The sequence below is a fragment of the Eptesicus fuscus genome, chromosome 10 (genome assembly GCF_027574615.1).
Source record: "Eptesicus fuscus isolate TK198812 chromosome 10, DD_ASM_mEF_20220401, whole genome shotgun sequence".
In the NCBI taxonomy this organism is placed as follows: domain Eukaryota; kingdom Metazoa; phylum Chordata; class Mammalia; order Chiroptera; family Vespertilionidae; genus Eptesicus; species Eptesicus fuscus.
In genome coordinates, this window is record NC_072482.1 from 92,826,583 (window position 1) to 92,834,392 (window position 7,810).

Here is a 7,810-nt window from a genome sequence, read left to right on the forward strand (position 1 = left end):
ATCAGAAGAGGGCAAGGGCGAGGCCCAGACTTCTGCTCCTCCCGCCAAGGTAATATGGTAGGAGAACCAGCTAGGTCGGGTCTGGACACGCTTTTCTGTTCGGGAGCTCACAGACTTTTTTTTTTTCTTTTTTTTTTTTCACTTTAACTTCAGTGATCTTTGGTGCCCCTGAAGGTAAATAACACACCTGAATCATAAAGCTGCAGATGCGTTGAGTTCAAAGTTTTATTCTCTACTTTTAAAGCCCTCCATAAATTACGGCCAAGGTAGTTTGGAATCCAGCCTCCTGCCCTGGCGTTCCTCTGGGATGGTTAAGGTTGGCTAAGCAAGCTGCTCTTGAGAAACCAGGTGTAACAAGACCTGGGTGGAGGGAGGGATTCCGGGGTTGTTTGTGGAACTTTCTCCACCTCTGTGCCAGAGTCTCTCTGGGGCAACCCCGCGGTGGCTGCGACTAGAGCTACTGGTGAGAACCTGCCTTTGTTATGCAAGTCGCAGAGCACAGAGTGTCCCGGCCTGGCCTCCTATTCCCAGCTAGCGCAGGAAGGAGGGAAGGGGTCAAATGGAATTCTGGGCGGTAGGCTTAGGATACCTCTTCACTCTCTCCACCCCCTTAGCTCCACCCCATCACCTTTAGAAGCCCAGCTAGTTCATTATCAAGGACAGGTGAGGCTTCAGAGCTCTGCCACCAACTTCAACAGGGTCATTAGGATTAAAGTGATAGAGTCAAAATTAACTTTCTGCACAAATCTAAGTTGATCCAAAGAAAGCAATTAATTCTTTTTGATCTCTGTTTCCCTTATCCTTACGTGGAATCATATTTTGTCCCAGCTCTCTAATGGTTTGTGTTGTGTGTTGTTTTTTTCATTTCCAACAAAATAGTTGTTTCTTTCAAAGACTCTTAAAAATTTCAGTGTCAGGGATGGTCAGCAATTCCTGGTTTTTCTCTGAGCCTGTCTACTGAAAATCTGCTGCTGTAGCAACTACCAGGCTTTTGAATCCGGCTGCAAAGATGCCATTTGGTGTAGTTTTCCAGGTTGTGTTGTTTCCCCAGGGAGAATTCGGAGATCCTGGGACATGCATGTATGTTGAGACAGGAAGGGAACTTAGAGCAACAGAAGGAAGGTAGCTTACAGTGGCTTCGCTTCAAAACCCTGGGATGGCCCCACAACCACACCAAAATCCTGTTCTGGAAGATTTGCCCACTCAAATCAGGTTCCCCACAGCAACAACAAAAGTGGGTGGGAGTGAGGACTGTGGCAGGCTCAGCCCCCTCTGGAATGAGCCTGTTGAGTTGATTAATGCCGGCCTTTTCATTAGAGTGGAACTTGGAACTTGGAAAAAAACGGGCCGGATCCTGCAGGAAGAAAAAAAGAGAAAGTGAACCACTTATAACGGAAATCTTTCTCACCCTGCCTTGTGTGGTGAGCTAAACCTACTGGAAGTCAGACCCAAGAGATACACAAGCCCAGATTGATGAGGGTATCATGCTGTCAGCTCCATGGGGTTTGGGAAGAGCTGAGAAATGACTCCATTCCATTGCACTCTCCTGGACATTCTGCAGTGATCTTCATGGTGACATCAGCGGCCCCTCCGCCTGCTGTGATTTACTAGTGGGTGTTCTGCATAGGACAGGACCCCTTTATGCTTTCTTCCAATATAGTGGTCATTTTTATAGCACTTTATCTCCGTGGTCCCCAAAGCTTTTTATGGAGGAATCTAAATCCATTATTATGGGGAAAATGCAGACATTTAGGGAACTGAAATGAGAAAATCCTGTGGCTAAAATCATCTATCCTTTATTTCACAGTCACTCAGTATCATAGAACCTGTCTGGGTGGTAAATAGATCCAAAGTCCTGGGGGAAATGACCCAAAGATGATATTGTGTTTTTACTGTCTTGTTATGCTCTCTGAGTGAATTTAGAAAGTCAGTGGTATTCAAAGCAGGGTAGTCTTTTACTTACAAATCAACATTGACATGTGTCCTTAAATCATAAAATTAAAAACCAGCTCTTAATTCCTTACATTATGGAACAAAAAGGAATTGGTTCTTACCAGCAGACCAAAAGGGCCATTCATAGAGTAAGAGATAGATGAATTGGACTGAAGGGGAAGTATGGGGGATTAATCTAAGTTACTGATTGTTTTCTCAAAAATCTCCTGGCAAAGATTAAATTGCACCAAATATCAATCAATTTTATGATAATAAGACTATCAAACTTGTTTCATTACAACTGTCTAAACATGATTTTCCCATTTAGCAGCCTATCCATCCAGAGTTTTGATTATGCTATAACTTAGGAGATCCCTTGAATCAAATATTAATATTTGTACAGTGATTACAGTAGTTGATGATTTGTACAGGAACTCTAAAATTAAATATAGTATGTCATTTATAGCCTCAGAAAAGACTACAAATGGAAAATTACTTTCTAACATTTTGATTTTTTTTCTGGAAAAACTTGTAAGATGACATATTTGAAGTGGTATTATAATAACAAAATACTTCTTTAAAGTGATCTATTTAAGCAAAATATTTTACATTATAGAGTGCAATGCCTTTCAGACTGTATTTATCCAAGGAATCTTTTCCAAACAAAATATTAAATAGAAGCCAAATACGTAAATAAAACAGGTAAAAAGCAAGGTGCTAAGGAGACAGGGGAGGAATGGATTTCATTCTTTGAATCCTCACAAGGGCCACTAAAGTAACTTTGAGGAACACTGGGGTTTTAGGAAGTGTGAAGACTTACTAAAAAGAAAATAAAAGGCACTATTTGAGATGACATTTCTTGCAACTGTATGTATATATGTGTTTGTGAAATGCCATTCAATTAATACCTGCTTCCTATCTTTATCATTTTTGTTGTGAAGCTATAACTTTAGTGGCACTTTATGATAGCACAGATGGATTCTGTGTCTATGAGTTTCAAATTCTAAGTTTTTTTTTTTATTCTAACAGTTCAGCAAAGGCCAGAGGGCAAGTTAGGTCAAAATACGTGTGACCTCAATGAATTATTCAGATAAATATTTCTATCTTGTAGAATAACAGCAACATCTCACGAAATGATTTTCAAATTATGATTAGGACCTTAGAGAATATGTCATCCGAAAAACCAGATTTTTTTTTTTTTTGGTTGAGAACACAGAGGTCCTAGAAGTTGAGGAACTTCCCCAAGATGACAGGGGTGCATTCCAGAACACAATTCTCATGTCCCCGAGTCCCATCCTTTTTCCAGTACTTTATGCATCACATCGTATAAATTAACATGAAATTCTTACAACTTGAGAGTATCAAAATTAACTATTGACTGAAATCAGTTCAGTATTTCTGCGTTTCTTTAGACTAACCCAGTCTGGCTCACATTTCAGTCAAAGCCAAGACACACGGCTTGTGTTAGATCAAAGATCTTGGAAGCATCCTTAAGCAACACATGTCCCTGCAAAAGGATGGCCGGAGGTCATACAGGGAGGCACAAAATACTAAGCACACAGAGCAGTCACGCCTTCTTTGGGAAGCGGCGGTCGCATCAGCGTATCTGGAGACAACGTTGCGACTGTGAGGCTGAGATGGGAAGGCTGACGCTCAGTGTAGAAGGGTCTGATCTGCATCCACCTCTGAGAACTCCTTTCTGTCACACCTAACTCTGTGAGCAGGAGGTAGGGAGAGGTTAGCCCAGGGCATTCCATCTGGGGCTGGATGCAGAGGCCTGCCAGTCTGGCCTGTCTTCATATATGTTATCAAAATAAGGGAGGTTCCTGTGATTTTTAACTGGGTGTCAGTGTATTTGTGCATGTGCAACATGCATTTTCAAATTACATAATTGGACACTTTTATAAGTCACATTTCTTTAAACCTGTCATTCTCTGCTTCAGGCTAAGTTGGAGTTGTTTGTTTAAGTTCCTTTTGAGCTTTCAAGAGAAATAACAGAGAAGGCTTTGCTATGAGCCAAATTAATACACTAGTTTCCATTTTGGGGTTTGGGGCAGCTTTGTTTCTGTGGGAGAATACAAGCTTCTTAATGTTAGCCGCTGTGTCCCTCATCTATATAATGATGTTACATGCATTTCAGTGTTTGTAAATGCATGTATTAGAGTGAGCAACCACAGCTGGCTTCAGTGAGGCAGGCAGACAAAGAGTGAGTCTGCAGGTGAGGTTGCTCAGTCCAGTCCATCGACAGTGACCTGTAACAAGTCTCCCTGTTGGGAGATTCACTCTAAACAACTTACATGTTGTTTAGTGTAGTTTGGCAAATGGGGGATAATTGTCTTTGTAAAAGCATCAGGAGTACATGGGGCGATACTAATGCTTGTCATCCACTTTATTACATTATCCAGGGTGGCGGTGATTTTTAAATTATATGCTCTATATAGTATTTAAGGTTTCCTCAGAACAAAGCTAAAAGGAAAAACAGAAGTGCTTATTACTTATTACATAATACTTGCTCACCCTACCTCACAAGATTGGTGTGAACAACAAATACATTTGAAAATTGTAAGGGACATGGCAAACTGTGAAGTACTATTCACATTTGCTGATATCGATACATGTTTGAAGTACATTTGAGCATTGAAAAGTTCAGGTGACTACCTTGACCCATTCGTATGAAAATATGTGACACTGTTTTTTTCTTTAACAGCTTTATTAAAGTACTAGAGGCCCGATGCACGAAATTTGTGCAAGGGGCTCGGCCCTCGGAGCCATGGTGGCTTGCCTCGGCCCTCGCAGCCCTGGCTTCATCTGGAAGGTCGTTCAGCTGTCCAGTCTAATTAACAGATTACACTTTTATTATTATAGACTAGAGGCCCGGTACACGAAATTTGTGCACGGGGCGGGTGGGGTCCCCTCAGCCCGGCCTGCACCCTCTTGCAATCCGAGACCCCTCGGGGGATGTCCTACTACCATTTTAGACCTGATCCTGCAGGGATCCCTCTTGCAATCCAGGACCACTGGCTCCTAACCGCTCACCTGCCTGCCTGCCTGATTGCCCCTAACCACTTGCCCTGATCACCCCTAACTGCTCGCCTGCCTGCCTGATCACCCCTAACCACTCTGCCTGCCTGGTCGCCCCTAACCATTCTGCCTGCCTGCCTAATCGTCCCTAACCACTCTGCCTGCCTGCCTGATTGCCCCTAACCACTCTGCCTACCTGCCTGATCACCCCTAACTGCCTCTGCCTCAGCCCCTGCTGCTGAGGCTTCGTCTGGAAGGACATTTGGAATGACGTCCGGAAGGTCGTTCGGCTGTCTGGCCTAATTAGCACATTATGCTTTTATTATTATAGGTAATTTACATACCATAAAATCCACTCATTGTAAGTATACATCTTACTGATTTTTAGTAAATGTATACAGTTGTGCAGCCATCACTAGAATGCAGTTTTAGAACATTTTCATGACCCCCTAATGTTCCCTCACACCCATTTGCAGTTAGTTCATCCCTTTTCTTGACCCCAGCCCCAAGGAATCATTGATGTGCTTACTGTCTCTATAAAATTGCCTTTTAGGCTATTATGAATAATGTTGTTTTGAACATTCATATACATATCTTTGTTTGGATATATGTTTTCATTTCTCTTGAGTAGATTCCTAGGAGTGACTTGTTGGGTTTATGATAAGTTTATGTTTAACTTTTTAGGAGAATGCAAATCTGTCAGAGTGGCTATATCATTTTATATGTCCATCAGCAACGTATGAGGATTCTAGTTTCTCCAGATCCTGGCCAATACTGGCTAGTGTCTGTCAAGTGGCTGTTCTAGTGGATGTGCAGTAATATCTCATTGCAGTTCACTTTGCATTTCCCTAATGACAATCTAAAGGAAAAGAAGCCAGTGCCCCTGATTAAATGGTTAGATGTTGCATGTTTTAAAAAATTCTTGTGGCACACAGGTTGAAAATCACTGTTCTATACTGTTATTTAACTTTTAGTGTGAATATATTTTTTCTCCAAACTTGATTTTTAAAAAATTTATTGAGGTATAATTGACATGTAACATGAGTTTCTGATGTACAGTGTAATGATTTTATAGTTGTATATATTGCAAAACAATCACCACAATAATTCTAGTTAACATCTATCACACACACATGTAACTATAGTTACATGTGTGTGTGATAGATGTTAAGTTTTTTTGTGTGTGTGATTAAAACTTTTAAGATCCTCTCCCTTAACAACTTTCAAATATGCACCAAAGTATTATTATCTATACAATCAGGCCATGACTATTTATTTTATGCCTGGAAGTTTGTATTTTTTGACCCTTTCATTCATTTCACCTACTCCCACCTCCATCCCCTGCCTCTGGCAACCACTAATCTGTTATCTATATCCATGAACTCCTTTTTTTTTTTTTTTTCCTTTTTAGATTTCACATGTAAGTGAGATCATAAAATATTTGTCTTCCTCTGTCTGACTTATTTTACTTAACATAATGCCCTTAAGGGCCATCCATATTGTCACAAATGGCAAGATTTCCTTCTTTTTATAGCTGAATAATATTCCATTGTGTGTGTATATATGCATGAATGTGTTTGGTCTCAAGATAGAGAAACCAATACTTCCACATCTTCTTTATGCATTTATCCCTGGATGGACACTTTCTCTAAACTTGAATTTTAAACTCCCTCAAGGGGCAAGTCCTTTTAGTTTATTGATTTTTTTTTTTTACATTACCAGGCCTAGCGAAGTACTCTGAAAATAATGCATCCTCAATAAATATATGTTGCATACATGATAAAAATTTTACTGCTTTTATGTAAATATTTTCAGCACACCTGATATCATAATTTAGTAAGTCACATTGAATTTTGTACATGAGAGGTTTCAGTTTTAAAGACATTTCAAAAGGGAGTGCTTCAGAGTATAAACTTGGACAAATAAATTTAATGATCAGAGAAAAGTGACTCTGAGAATAAATTAATATTTTATGGTAACTAATATGTTTAAATAAATTCAAATTTTTAGACTTTTTTTTTCTGCAAATGTCCCTGAGTGCCTTAACAAAATAGTAAAACCATAGTTAATCACAAATGAATAATGCTCTCAAGTGTATCCATGAGTAAGGAGAAAGCAAACGAATACTTCACTAATCATCAGGACTCTAGAATCAAAAGATTTAAAATTGTAAATATAAATTCATACTTATGTGGAAGCCTGGATGTAAAACAAAAACAACTTTCCCTATACCTAGTAAATAACAGGGGAAAAGAAAAAAACTTTTGAGCCTTGCCTGGAAGGGTGCCAAAGATATACACTTGAGAATATTTTAAGGTAATTAGCATTTTTGTCTCTGTGTCAGTAAAAATAGGCCTTTGGCTGCTACTAATTTTCTTTGGGTTAGTGAGACCATTGTATGAATGAAGGACTGTTAAAGGCCATTTATATTGTGCAAACAGAGGCACAAATTAGAGAGGGCATGTTAATAAGGAGAGGGGGCTTATGAGTGCTCAATTATGAGCCCAGAACCTGTTTCTATTTTAAGGGGATAGAAAACACATCAATCTTGCTTTTAGAATATTTTCAATTAAAATGAACAGCACAGGGCATACTAAGAACCAGCGAAGGCTGCGGCCATGTGGGTCTTGAATAATTCTTGCATACCATCTTAGAATCAACACTGATGTACGTATAATGGGCTGAAATATAATTTGAGATCCCAGAAGAACAAGGTCCCTGAGCTGCATAAGAAATTCTAAAGGAAAAGAAATATAAAACTGGACCATCTGTTTCACTTTCCGGCAGGCAACCTTCAGAGTAGACTATTTGGAGGAGGATGCTGCTTTAAATCTGAATAGGGATGAAATATAGTACA